We start from the raw sequence: 14,636 nt of genomic DNA on the forward strand, positions 1-14,636 counted from the left end.
TATTAGGGTAATGATTATGGTTTCACTTAGATTAAAGGGCTTGATTAGGGTTTGATTTCTAGGGTTTAATGATTAGATTAGGGTTCAATGAGTTAGATTAAGGTTTGAGTTTGAGTTAAAGAAATTAGGGCTTGATTTTTCAGTTTCTCAGAATCTTGTACATTAGAGTTTGAGTTAGATTAAAGGGTTTCATTTCTAGATCTAAGGGTTTGAGTTTTTAGTTAGGATTGTAACATTAGATCTAGTTTGAGAACTTAGATTAGGGTTTGAGTTTGAAGTTATTATATAATAAATTAGGATTTTCTCATTAGGGTTTGAGTTGGATTAGGGTTTTAATTTGAGTTCTAAACATGGGTTAGATTAGGGTCTTAGTTACAGTTCTATGGAACTAGGTTAGGGCTATCTCTATTAGAATTTAATAAGGTTATGATTCTAGATTAGGATTTGAGTTAAAGATTATGGTTTGAGTTCTAGATCATTAAAGGGTTTGGTTAGGGTTACAATTGTACAAATTACTTAAGGTTTGAGTTAGGGTTTGATTTAGATTAGGGTTTGAGTTAGATTACCTGGTTTGGTTAGGGTTTGATTTAGATCTAGGGGACTATGCTTCTAGAAATTAGGGTTTTATTTAAAGACTACTTAGTTCATGCTTGAACTTTATAAAAAATAGGATTTGAGTTTTTAGTTAGGATTAGATAAAGGGTTTGATTATAGTTCAAATGGTTTAGATTAAAGGGTTTTCTAAAAGTTAAAGATTACCTCATGATTATAGGGTTTGATAAATAGAGATATCTAAGGGTTTGGTTAGGGTTTGATTTATAGGGAACTTACGTGGTTAGATTAGGGTTTGATCTTATTTAGGATCTTATAAGATTATGACTTAATCCTAACAATTAGATGTAATTTCCTAATCCATGTAGTAAATGCATGGTTATGTATCTTAAACCATTGAAGTTATAGAGAAGAAGAATTAAGATTGATACAAAGGAATTTTAACCAATTACTTGCAATTAAATAATACTTTAATTGAAGCAAACTAAGGTAATTGAAAATATAGAAAAAGAACATCACATAACTGACAAAAAGAGAGATGAGAAAAGAGGCACAACATGATTTGATCTGGGAGTTCGCCTTGTCAAGACAATGTCTTCGAGTCCAACTCCAACTGGCGGATCGATCTGATTAACTCCAAATCAAGTACAATGTGTTACAAATTCAACCCCTTGTAGAACATCAGCATAACACTGCTTCGATGTTTGGGACTAAAAATATGTCCTCCAGATTTTCTCTCTCCTCAACGATTTAATTGCACAAAAATCCTCACTTTACATCAATAGAATGCTCTCAATATTTCTCTATTAATTCCTCAAATACCCATCAACTGACTATCAACTCCATCAACTCTATGTCTAACAAATTCTCTATGTGGTGAAAATGACCCTAGCCCTCCTTTTTATACACAAAATTTTCCTAAAATGGCTTATAACCAAAAAATTTAATGATAGGCCTCTTTAAAAAAATCACCTTTGTAATTAATCCCTTGTCAATTTACATATTTTGGCATTATACCATTTTGGGGGGGTTAGAGTTACAACAAATAACAAATATACCTATTATAAATAGGCATCGACAATTTAACATAACTTAAATAGCATCTCACACCAATATATATTAAAATGCTAATGTGGCATAGTAGCCGCGTAGCCTTTTGTTAGCCGCTAGGTCAGGGGTTCAACCCTCGCTTGTGGCTCTTTAAAATAGACTTTAGCAGCATTGACAATTTAAACAGAATGTGGCACATATGGATGTTAAAGGGTCTTGGTGGTGGAACAACCACGGGCTTATTTTGGCTGGTGGTCATGGGGTCAAACCCCCTCTAGCCACTTGCCAACCTACGACGTGTCCATGCTAGATGACCACTTATGCTGACATGTATATTGTCACCGCTTGACACATGTCTGCCACGTCAAATGAAGCACACGTTAGATGCCAACTCACTCTAGGGTGCCACGTGGCCTCCTTGCCATACATGTGATGTCCAATTTTTTTGCCACATGTCATCTTTTGACTAGTTCATTTTCTTGATGCTAACATCATCGTACGATCATGCTGACATCATCAACCCTCTTTGGTCAACTAAACTTTGACTGAGCATATCATTTGTGTATGAGCTCCGATTTTGATGAAACAAACATTTTTGGAAAGCTCTCGATGAGACCTTTGATTTGATGCTGACTTTGACCAATTTTGAAGAGTTCAAAATTTTGCCTTTTTCATGGCCTAGTTTTGACCCAACTTTGACTGGCTATATCTCAAGCATATAGACTCCTTTTTCGCCCGTTCAAGTTGTGTTGGATTCAGAATTTCGAGGACTTCAATTTGGTACTGATTATTGGAGTTTTGGAGATACTTCAAAATTTAGTGAAAATATCCTCCGGATCAAGCCTCCACACTGAAAAGAAGCTTTTGGACCTCTGAAAGTTTATTTTTCACATAGAATAAAAATGAGGGCATGTTTGCCTCACTTGTCTAGTATCAACTGTACAAACTGCTGGAATTCTAAATATCTGAATCATCAAACACATTATGAAGAATAACATGACACTGTTAATACAACCAACCATACATCCACTAGTTTCCACTGTTACATCCATCACCCACATAGTACCAACTAGTAGAAATAGAAGCAACATAACTGAAATAATTGATGAAATAGAAAGAGTATCAACATTTTGGACCTCTTGTATAGAAAAATTACTAGAAAATGAACCTATCAAATCCTCTTTTACTGTCATTGGCTAAAGAGTTGATTTTGCTTGCACTTGATCCTCACTAGCTACTACAAACATGAGAGTCAGTTTACTGCTTGATTTTACAACCATTTCAAATGTCTTGTGTTTATAATCGATCCTAAATTCTTCATGTGATGAGCTCTTATCATATATTCAATTCTATCCTTAAACAAATGATACTTGTTATGTTCCCTGTAGAGGATAGCTTTCCTATTATATAAGTATGGGCTACCCAACACAATCTCATAGATATCAAGTGGAACCACATCAAACTCAACCTCATCTATGAACTTAGATGTTATTGCAAATCTTAACTTACATTGCTTAATAACTCATAATCTGTTATCGTTGCACACCTAGCCTAATGGATAAGGTCTCTTATGCGGCTTAGTTTCCAATCCCAACTATTTAACAACTTCTTCTGAAATCAAATTGACTTGGGAACCATTATCTATCAATTTTTCAATTTTAGTGTTCTTTGAAATCACCCTTATATGAAAAACTTCAGATCTTTTACTATCTTCAGGAACAACATGACTTTTAGAAGTAGAAGCACATGAAACATCAGTGGTAGAATCAACAAAAGCTTTACCTTTCAAACCCACAACCGATATTGTTGCTTCACCACAAGAATCTTATCCAAGATCCTAAACAACAATCATACACTTTTTCTTACCCTTATGATCCTTAAACCACTTTGGTTTCAATTCTATATGCAATTTCCAACCCTTCTCTTCTACATGTCCTTTCTTCTGACAATGCGAACAAGTAGGCTTGTCACCTTCCTCTTTCTTCAATATGGCTGCCTTCTTTCCTTTCTTGATGTTGTCAGAGGGAGAAAATTCCTTCTTTGAACTGAAACTTACATTTACTCCACCTGCTTCAATATGAGTCGCTTGAACACATACTTCATCAAAGTTAGAAGGACTAAACATCAATATCGTATGCCTCAAATACGAATGCATTCCACCTATATACTTTAACGAAGTATCTTGGATGTAAAGAGGAATTCCAAGAGTTAATGCCTTCTTCCTAAACACCTGTGTATACTCTTGTACTAACTTTCCTTTACCTTGCTTTAGATTTTTCCAATCCATAATGGCTTGTTGCATATAACCTAATGGATAAAATTATTTCTTCAAAGCAAAAGTAAATTCATACCAAGATGAAATGATTTTACCATGTGCAGCAAGATCATCCTGGATCTTATTCTTGCACCAAACTAATGAGGTACCTCTCATTCTGAGAGTAGCTAGCTGGATTTTGGAAGAATCACCCAAAATCTTCTGAACCCTACAATACACTTCAATTTTCTTAAGCCAATTATCCAGTTTCTCTACATCCGGTTCACCACTATATATAGGCAAATCAAACTTAACATCTAGTTTTAACAAAGGCACATTAACTTGCTTAGGTTTCTTTGAAGAATAAGTAAACAAAGAAGATGATGAAGATGGAGATGGAGGTTCAGGAGGGTCATTACCACCTCCTACTCCTTTAACTTTTGCATCTTCTGATGAGGATTTTGCTTCCTCCTCCTTTTTAGCTTTATTTGCTTTCTTCAGTTGTCATTCATGTCTCTCTTGAAGAAGAATGTCCACCAAAGCTTTTAACTCCACAAAAGATCTTTGGAATGCTTCTGCATCAAACTCATGAAAATTCTATTCAGACGCCATCTTTGATTGAGGAAAAGTTCTTCTTTTCCCAATTTCCAAATTGAACTCTACAAGTTCACCTTCTCCTTGTTTTAATCTCAACCTAGTTAACATTCACCACCCGTAATTTCTCTACAAAAATAGGCTCTGATACCAAACTTGATATGGTTTAGGATCTTATAAGATTATAACTTAATCCTAACAATTAGATGTAATTTCTTGATCCATGTAGTAAATGTGTGGTTATGTATCTTAAACTATTGAAGTTATAGAGAAAAAGAATTAAGGATTGATATAGAGGAATTTTAACCAATTATGTGCAATTAAATAATGCTTTAACTGAAGCAAACTAACGTAATTGAAAATACAAAAAAAAACATCAGATAACTGACAGAAAGAGAGATGAGAAAAGAGGCACAACATGATTTGATCTCAGAGTTCGCCTTGTCAGGACTACATCTCGGGGTACAGCTCTAACTGGCAGACCGATCTGATTAACTCCAAATCAAGTACAATGTGTTACAAATTCAACCCCTTGTAGAAAATTAGCTTAACACTGCTCCGATGTTCAGGACTGAAAATACGTCCTCCAAATTTTCTCTCTCCTCAAGGATTTAATTGCACAAAAATCCTCACTTTACATCAACAGAATGCTCTCAACATTTCTCTATCAATTCCTCAAATGCCCATCAATTGACTATCAGCTCCATCAACTCTATGTCTAACAAATTCTCTATGTGTTGAAAATGACCCTAGCCCCCCTTTTTATACACAAAATTTTCCTAAAATGGCCTATAACCAAAAAATTTAGTAATAGGCCTCTTAAAACAAATCACCTTTGTAATTAACCCCTTGCCAATTTACATATTTTGGCATTATACCATTTTGGAGGGGTTAAAGTTACAAAAAATAGCAAATATACCTATTTTAAATAGGCATCAACAGTTTAAAATAACTTAAATAACATCTCACACCAATGTATATTAAAATGCTAACATGGTGTAGCAGCCACGTACCCTTTTGTTAGCCGTTAGGTCGAGGGTTCAACCCCCATTGGTGGCCTTTAAAACAAACTTTGGCAGAATTGACAATTTAAATATAATGTGGCGCATATGGATGTTAAAGGGTCTTGGTGGCAGAACGGCCATGGGCTTATTTTGGAAGCCGGTGATTGCGAGGTCGAACTCCCTTCGACCACTTGCCAACCTACAATGTGTCCATGCCAGATGACTGCTTGTGCTGACGTGTATATTTTCACCGCTTGACACGTGTCTGCCACATTGAATGAAGCACACGTCAGATGTCAACTCACTCTAGGGTGCTACGTGGCCTCCTTGCCATACACGTGGTGTCCAATTTTTTTTGCCACATACAATGCCACATGTCATCTTCTGACTGGTTTTTTTTATCGATGTTGACATCCTCGTACGATCATGTTGACATCATCAACCCTCTTTGGTCAACTAAACTTTGATTGAGCATATCTTTTGCATATGAGCTCTGATTTTGACGAAACAAATGTTTGCAGAAAGCTCTTGATGAGACCTTCGATTTGATGCTGACTTTGACCAATTTTGGAGAGTTCAAAATTTCACCTTTTTGACAGCCTAGGTTTGACCCAACTTTGAGTGCTATATCTCGAGCATACGAACTCTTTTTTCACCCGTTCGAGTTGCGTTGGATTCAAAATTTCAAGGACTTCAATCTAGTACTAATTATTGGAGTTTTGGAGATACTTCAAAATTCAGTGAAAATATCCTTTGGATCAGGGTTTTTGTTAGATTAGGGTTTGATTAGGATTTTATTCTAGGGTTTGAGTTAGGGTAACTTGAGTTAGATTAGGGTTTCAATTTGAGTTAGGGTTTAATGATTAGGATTTTAGTTATAGTTAGGGTTAGGTTCTAGGGTTATCTAGTTAGATTAAAGGGTTACAATTAAAATTAGGATTTGAGTTAAAGATTAGGGTTTGATTAGGGTTCAAATGATTTAGATTAGGGTTTGAGTTCTATATTAAAGGGTTTGGTTGGGGTTACGGTTGTACATTAAACTTACTTGGTTCAAGTTAGGGTTTGATTTAAAGGGAACTTTCAATTTAGATTAAAGGGTTTGAGTTAAAGATTAGGGTTTGGTTAGCATTTGATTTAAAAAGAAATTAGGGTTAAAGTAAATATTAGGGTTTGAGTTTTCAGTTAGGAAATTAGATCTAAGGGTTTGATTACGTGGTTTGATTTCTAGATTAGGGTTCAAGTTAAAGATTAGGGTATGTATACATGTGATAAGGGTTTGATTTAGATTAGGGTTTGGTTCTAGGGTTTGATTTATAGGGTTAGATCTAGATTCTAGGGTTTGTGTTAGATTAGGGTTTGATTCTAGGATTTCATTTAGATTAGGGTTTGAATTAGATTAGGATTTCAGTTTTCATTTAGGATTAGATTAAAGGGTTTTGATTTTTAGTTATGATTAGATTATGACCTTTGAGTTGAGGTTTGGTTAGGGTTTGATTTCTAGGGTTACCTTCTAGATTAGGGTTTGAGTTAGATTCTAAGGTTTGATTTAGATATATAGACAACCTTCATTTAAAGATTAAACAATTTGAGTTAGATTAAGTTTTGGTTATGATTTGATTTCTAGACTTATGATGATCTTAGATTAAGGTTTTTAGTTAGATTAGGGTTTGATTTAGATTAGGGTTTGAGTTAGAGATCTAAGGGTTTTGCTTGAATTTAGTTAGGATTAGATTAGGGTTACGATTCTACCTAGGGTTACATTAGCTTGTTTCAGTTAGAGAACTCTAGGGTTAGATTAGGGTTAAAGAGTTTTTAAGTTAGGGTTAGAGTTTGAGTTAGGGTTAGAAATTAGGGTTAGAGTTGAGTTAGGGTTAGGGTTATGGTTAGTGTTATTTTTTAGGGTTATAGTTAGTGTTAGGGTTATGGACATCTAGCTCATTCTAATATTTTTTAATGTTCTACACTAATTTGTTTTTTCTAATGTTTTTCTAATATTTCAAGTTTAATGTTTTTTCTAATATTTTGTAATGTTTTTTTAAAATATTTTATAATTTTTTTCTAATATAAATTTTTTTTTTCTAATATTTTTCTAATGCTATATACTAATTTATTTTCTTTAATGTTAAATACTAATATTTCCTAATGTTATAATACTAATTTATTTTTCTAATATTGTAGATTAACTTTTTTTAATATTTCACTTAGTAATGTTTTCCTAATAATTCTACATTATTATTTTTAAAATATTTTTATAATGTTTTTCTAATATTTTCTAATTTTCAACACTAATATTTTTTAATGTTTTTTCTAATATTTTCTAATGTTTTTTCTAATATTTTTCAAACTAATATTTTAAAATATTTTTTCTAATATTTAAAAATGTAATTTTTTTTCTAATTTTTTCTAGTAAAACTAATATTTTTCTAAATTTTTTTAAAAAAATGTTTTTATAATAAAACTAATATTTTTCTAATAAATTTGTTTCTAATTAAACTATTTTTTTCTAATAAAACTAATATTTTTCTAAATTTTATTTTCTAATATTCTACACTATTTTTTTTTAATTTTATAATGCTTTTCTAACTAAGGTTTTTAAAATTATTTTCTAATATTTTTTTAAATATTTTTCTAATTTTTTCTAATGTTGTTTCTAATATTTTCTCATAGTTTTCTAATATTTTTAAATATATTTTCTAATGTTTTTCTAATATTTAAAGTAATTTTTTTTCTAATATTTTTCTAATAAAAACTAATATTTAAATGTAATGTTTTTTCTAATATTTTTTCTAATGTTTCTATATTCTAGATTAACATTTTTTTAAAGATTTCTAATGTATTTCTAATATTCTAAACTATTGTTTTTCTAATATTTATCTAATTTAACACTAATTTTTTTCTAAATTTGTTTTCTAATGCTATATTAATATTTTTCTAATATATAACTAACATATACAAAAAAAAAAATATAAACGTTAAATTAATAGAATTAAGTAACATAAATAAATAATAAAAATATTAAATTAACATCAAAATATTCTTTGAAAACATAAAAAGCATTCAAATAATAACATATAAACATACCTAAAATGGTGCAACCCCAAGAATCTGGAGGAGAATGACAAAAAATGATGTGGCACGCTAACCAATCAAACACGTTCACTCCAATGTCCAAGTTGAAATCACTTACCATAAAACGAACGGTAAAATGGGAAAAATTGACATTTTTGAAAGTGAAATCGTCGTAAAACATGTTCGAGAGAACATATTAATGAGGTATGTTCACCCAAACATACCTGATATATATGAATTATATTTGCATGAACATGTATTGTAATTATGTTCGCGCAAACATATTTAGAATGTTCGTGTGAACATGTGATAAATCTTATATGCGGATTTTGCCATTTTTAAAAATTTCCTTTGCCCCACAAAAGTGGAACCCATTATTGTGGGTTCATCCCTTTGATTAGAGATTCCACTTTACTTACACAACCAAAAATCACTAACAATTCCAAAAGCTAGATTCATTCAATGGGCTATGCAATGAATGGGAATAGTGTAGGGTGCCAAATCATTCTTGATCTTTTTGCAAAGACTGCCTTTATGACCTTGCATAACTGAAGCTCTATCCACTCCAACATATACCAAATTTTTGGCAATCTCCATGTTACCCAAACCTCCACATTCAATTATAGTACTCTTTAATAAATTATATAAATTTTCAGCTATCGCACTACAATTCAATTTAGCAACATATTGTAGAAAGGGTTGACAACAAAGATCATTTATAGTATAAATATGCATGCACACTTAGGAAGTATTATCAATTGTTGTAACTTCATCTAGAGACAATGCAATGAAATTTGAGTGTTTTTTTTTTCCTTCATATCTTCTTTTTCAACTTGTGCAAGATAACTAGCCCATTCTCAACCATTGTTTACTGACCAGTGACTGTTCAGATAGTTTCAAACTTTTAAAAAGTGCAATAAGGTTGTAATTGAAGGGTAGTCTATCATAGGATGTCCTCTACTCTAAATATAAAAGACCACACCTAATTGAACCACTTTTCCCATATTTTGCACTTGCATTACTTTTCCAATGAAATTTTCAATGGATTCTTTTACTGCAGAATGCTTCTCCTATAACTGCTTATGTAACTCATAAATTTAGGTATTCCTGATATGTAGATAGTTGTCCTTTGTTTTCCAAGTTAGCACAATTTTTTCAACTCCTTCTATAGTTTCCTTTTTGTAAACTTTATTGACATGCTTTTCTATGGTATCAAGTTTAAGCAGCAATCTCTTCTCCTTCTTTCTTATCTCTGCACAAATCTTGCATTTGCATTCTACAAGAGGCTCACTATTAATTGGATTGGCCACTACTTGAATGAACCAGAACTTTTCCAACCATTCTAATTGAATATTCCTTTTGGAAAGATCCTAGAGAGATTGATCTTTTTTTTATTCCAGTTTTCTTTTCCCCTTTTGTGCATGAACATGATTTATGGAGTCACTTTTGGTTTTCTCACTTGATTGATCATTAACTAACTCCAACTCTATAATATCAATTTGTGACTTCCTACTTAAGGGAAGTTCCTCCAAATCGTGTTCAAGTTCATCCTCGATTGAGATATCAAGTTCACTAAGTTGAACTTCTTCAACATGGTCTCTAACTTGTGATGAATCTCCTTTTTCAATAAGCACTGGAGATCTAACTTCTGAATCTTGTAGGTTGCCAACATTTCCACCACCAAAATATGCCAATATGGTGTTGCATTTTGGTAATGGTGGCCTCTCTTGGCTTTCGGGGATTCTACTAGAACCCCTCTTACCCCTCTTGTTTGACATTTCAAACTAATAAAGGCTACACAAAATAAATCAACTTAGTTGTTGAACAAAAGACTCAAATTCTGACAAGTCAAAGATTGTGACTAGTGATAGTAGACTACTTAGACTACATATAATAGCAATAATATGGTTCATTCTCATAAAAAGGGTACTATTGCTATGGTACTACAGTCTACAGTACTACCCAACAAAATATGCAAACCTATAGGCTATCTTAGGATGTGAGATGTCCAATCACCAGTGGACACTGGATAGTAAAACTAAAAAAAAAACTAGTACCAGTACCATTGTCTACATAAAAAATAAATTAAAAATAAATTTTCTTTTATGAAAACCACGGTCCACAATTCAATGGCCAATGCACTTAGCACTTTGAAACTTTGACATCAATAAGAAATACCAGTCTCCAAACTAGAAAAGAGAAAATTGTGTAGAATAATAATATCTTATAGTCCAATCTAGGTTGGTGAATTATGTGGGATTAGCAAGTGGAAATGTCAAATGTAGGTGAAACACACCTTCCTATGCAAGCCCACAATAGGAAATAGTTGGCTAAACGGGGCTAGTGGTCAACACATGTCAAGAAAATGGTAGGCGATGCCCAACTCAAGGAAAAATTATTTGGTTGTAGTAACGGTGAAAGAATGTTGTCCAATAAGAAATAACATGCAAAGGATGGCGAAATGTTTAAAATAAATATATCCAAAATGTATATTACAGTGGCAATTGGACCGATATTTTTGGCCAATCATGTGATAACTAATGGGTGACTACTATGAGTGTTGGACCCAAATATGATAAATATGTTATGATGCAGTTGACCTACGTTACATGGAGTATTCGCCAAATAACAATCGACCCCTGAGACAGGATCACTAAAAGGTGAAGATTCGCTGCTACAGTAATCTCTGTTGATGACATGCATTCTTGAATATGATTAAATATAAAGTTCTCATATATTAAAATTAGATATACATCACATAATTTATGGAAACAATCTACAATATCACATATAAATAATGAATTAATTCAAAATTTAAGTTTTTTTAATATAAAAAACTAAAAAATTATCCTACTAGTATATTTGAAAATGTTATCAACATTATAAAAGCTAAAATATTTTTAAAATTGCTCCCTTTTTTGAAAATCATTTAATTTTTTCTTAGATGAACATTTCTAGAACTCTTGAAAATAAAATCAAGTGATCAATAACTTAAATATAAATGATGGATTATAAGATTACAAATATTCATGCTTATAAACCATTTAATAGCACCTTTAGATGCTTTTATTTATTAATTACTACAAGAATCTTGATTCTAGTATTTGCTTTTGGTTTAAAAGAAACTAGAAATTTCAAGTATTGAGTGTCTTTAGAGAAAATTCAAATAGTGAGTGAGAGTCATCGAAGGTTGATGGGCAAGCCATCTACAGGTGTAGACACTAGATTGATAATCACCTTTTCATTCACATTTTCTAAATCCCATTCAACATTTTTAACAATGTTGTGAATGAATACAAGAATTACCATCTATGCAAATTCATTCCCTGGACACATGCATGAGCCACCTCCAAATGACACAAATGTGAAAGGTGTTGGTCCATTCCCTTCAAATCTTGATGGATCAAATTTTTCTAGATCTTCAAAATATTTCACATTTTAATGTGTTGAAGAAGTTGTCCAAAATAGTTGCAACCCATTAACATATAGTAGAACATTGGATTGTATCAATATCATTTACATTAATAAAAAAATATACATGAGTAAACATTGAACAATTACATACAAAAAGATTTCTATAATTTCGTAGAATGCTCTTGCTATGCTTATAGAAAAGATTGTGTGGGAGTTTTTTAGCATCAATGTTTTAGATCACGCTCTATGCTCCATCTTGAATTGATTGTTTGATTGCTAAAAAAAGATAAAAGAATGTATAAAAGATGTCAAAATATAAAATTATTATCAATGATTAAATTCTTTTACTATTTAATATAAATAAATAAATGACTGAATTTATTTTTATTGATATGAAATACAACATAAAATGATTAAATTATTTAATTATTAAATATAAATAAATGATTGAATAATATAAAATGATTGATGTCTTTTACTATTAAATATAAATAGGTGTCTGAGTTTATTTATATTGATATGAGTTACAATATAATAGTGACAATTTGGTAAAGATCTTTTCTCATAGTTTTATATTTTTACAAACTATTCAATTCATTTCTATAATTGTACAGAGTCAAGTCAATTTTTCCTCTCTCATCACTCCGTGTAAGAAGTACTTTTTGTTAGAGTAAATAATTAATTAATTATTAATTATTTATTCTATTTACTTAAGCTTACTTAGGTTAATGCATTCATTTAATATTTAGTATTTAATGCATGTAGTGATGAGTTGTTGACAACACAGGAGTTTGTTCCCTTCTAGCATGTTCCACTTTTTTTTGGAAGGGTGCTTGGTTGTCAACCTTATCTTCTACCACCTTCTAGCTTGTTCTACAAGCTTCAACAAGGCTTTTATATTCGAGCTCTCTCATTGTATTTTTTCAATGCATTCCATTGTAAATACAATTTCATTGTTTTGCAATATGTTCTCTCTCATGTTCATTTAGGGTTTTTCCAAGTTCCAACCCTTCCTTCTTGGTTTCCCTTCGACAGGTTATTTGCATGCAGGTGATATTGGTGAGCTATGGAGTTGGATTTCATCAACTCCTCTAACCTGCCTCTTGTAGCACCGCTCCACTGGCGTCTATCCCCTCTGCGTCGCTTCTATCATAGTCAACACTGCTCGTGCCAGGTTTCTGCATTGTCAGTGACATGTGGATTAGTTCAACAGCCACATCAGTGACAATGCCCAGCCAAATTTTCTTGCACTGTCAGCAATTCTGAGTTTGACACGTATCCCTATTGCTGGGTGGTATAGTCAGCGCTTAACGCATGGCAAGGGTGCCACCTGGCACATTGCCACATGGACCATTTGCACCTACCACGTGGTAGGCTACCACATGGCCTCTTTTTGTGACCACAGCCTCCAAGCCATCAATTTTAATGGTGTGAAATGCTGGCATCATCATGATGTCAACACTGCATCAACATACCTTCCTGCTTCTCCTTCAGGGTCATTTTGGACCTACCTTCAATTTTTTGGCCATAACTTGAGCATACAAAGGTTATTTTTCGATCTGAAAGAAGCACTAGAAAGTTGGTTCTGAGATAGAGACATTGGTGTAGGTATTTTTAGGTTTTGATGTAGTTTTGTTGCCCTTTTTTTAGTTGAAGTCCGAAGTTCTTTTTTTGACTCTGACATACATATCTTTTGTGTCCCATGTTAGTTTTCTGAAAACGTTATATTTTTGGAAAGCTGGTTTTGTCACCTTTTCAAAAATGTGGTCTTTTTCCTTAGATTCTAGCCCATTCTCTTTCAATCATATTTTTGGCATTTTTGCTATATGGTAGATATCTTGGGTTTTTCAAGTTCGAGGATCATTTTCCTAGCATGGTTTCTTTTGTTTTCGGCTATCCTATCTTTTGTGTCAACTTTTTTCCTATTTTGATCATTGTAGAAATCATTTGTAAGCACTTTTTAGCATACGCACTAAGATAAAGTGCCACTTTTGCATTTCAGATTCATAAACATTGTTTTTTGAGTTAGTTGTACTTACACTCTTTTTATAAAGAACCATGGGGGGATAGTTGTTTACTATTTTAGGCCTTCTCCTTTTGTCAAGTGAGTGTCCCTTCCATGACATTAGCCCCATGCAGCATCGGTGTTACCGTGTCTTTATAGGTGTTTATACCTCTTTCTCTCTAGTGATTCTTGGTTCTGTCTGTAGGAGATTTTGGCCCACTTTCTTAGTTTCCTATCATCTCACCCTGTCTACATTAAGGGGGGTTTATGTTTTTGTTCTAATGCATTCTTGGTTTGATGGTTTGATAGTGTGAACTATGTATTTAGTGGTTGATTCTATATACGAGGAAATTGCAGTGGCTGGCTACCTATGCATTTCGGTTAGATGGATCATCTACCATATATACACACTCGGTGCATGCCTTCTTCTTCCATGGAGGTTCTTTAGATCAGAAATTTTCTTTCAGATGGCAAAATTTTGTGGCATCTTCATGCTTCAATGATGCTCTTCATGATCACTTTTTGTTCTTGTTTTAGAGGACATTCCCCTAATTGGAGGCTTCTTCAGTTCTTCACTAGGTTCTTACCTCTTTTTGGGAGAGGGTTTTTCCCATGTGGTTTTTCCTCTTTCCCCATTTTTAGAGGTTGCATCTCTTTGCATTGTACATGGGTACCTAACATGGCCTCATTGTCG

The 14,636-nt window shown here is 32.6% G+C and overlaps 1 pseudogene; it reads right to left on the minus strand.

The window, feature by feature from the left end:
* Positions 1–11,685: 11,685 nt before the first annotated feature.
* LOC149555181 (cytochrome P450 716B2-like) overlaps positions 11,686–14,636 on the minus strand; it is an 87,859-nt pseudogene continuing 84,908 nt past the window's right edge.

Source organism: Cupressus sempervirens, chromosome 5 (genome assembly GCF_028749045.1).
Source record: "Cupressus sempervirens isolate cs-2001-9-10 chromosome 5, ASM2874904v1, whole genome shotgun sequence".
NCBI classification, from domain to species: domain Eukaryota; kingdom Viridiplantae; phylum Streptophyta; class Pinopsida; order Cupressales; family Cupressaceae; genus Cupressus; species Cupressus sempervirens.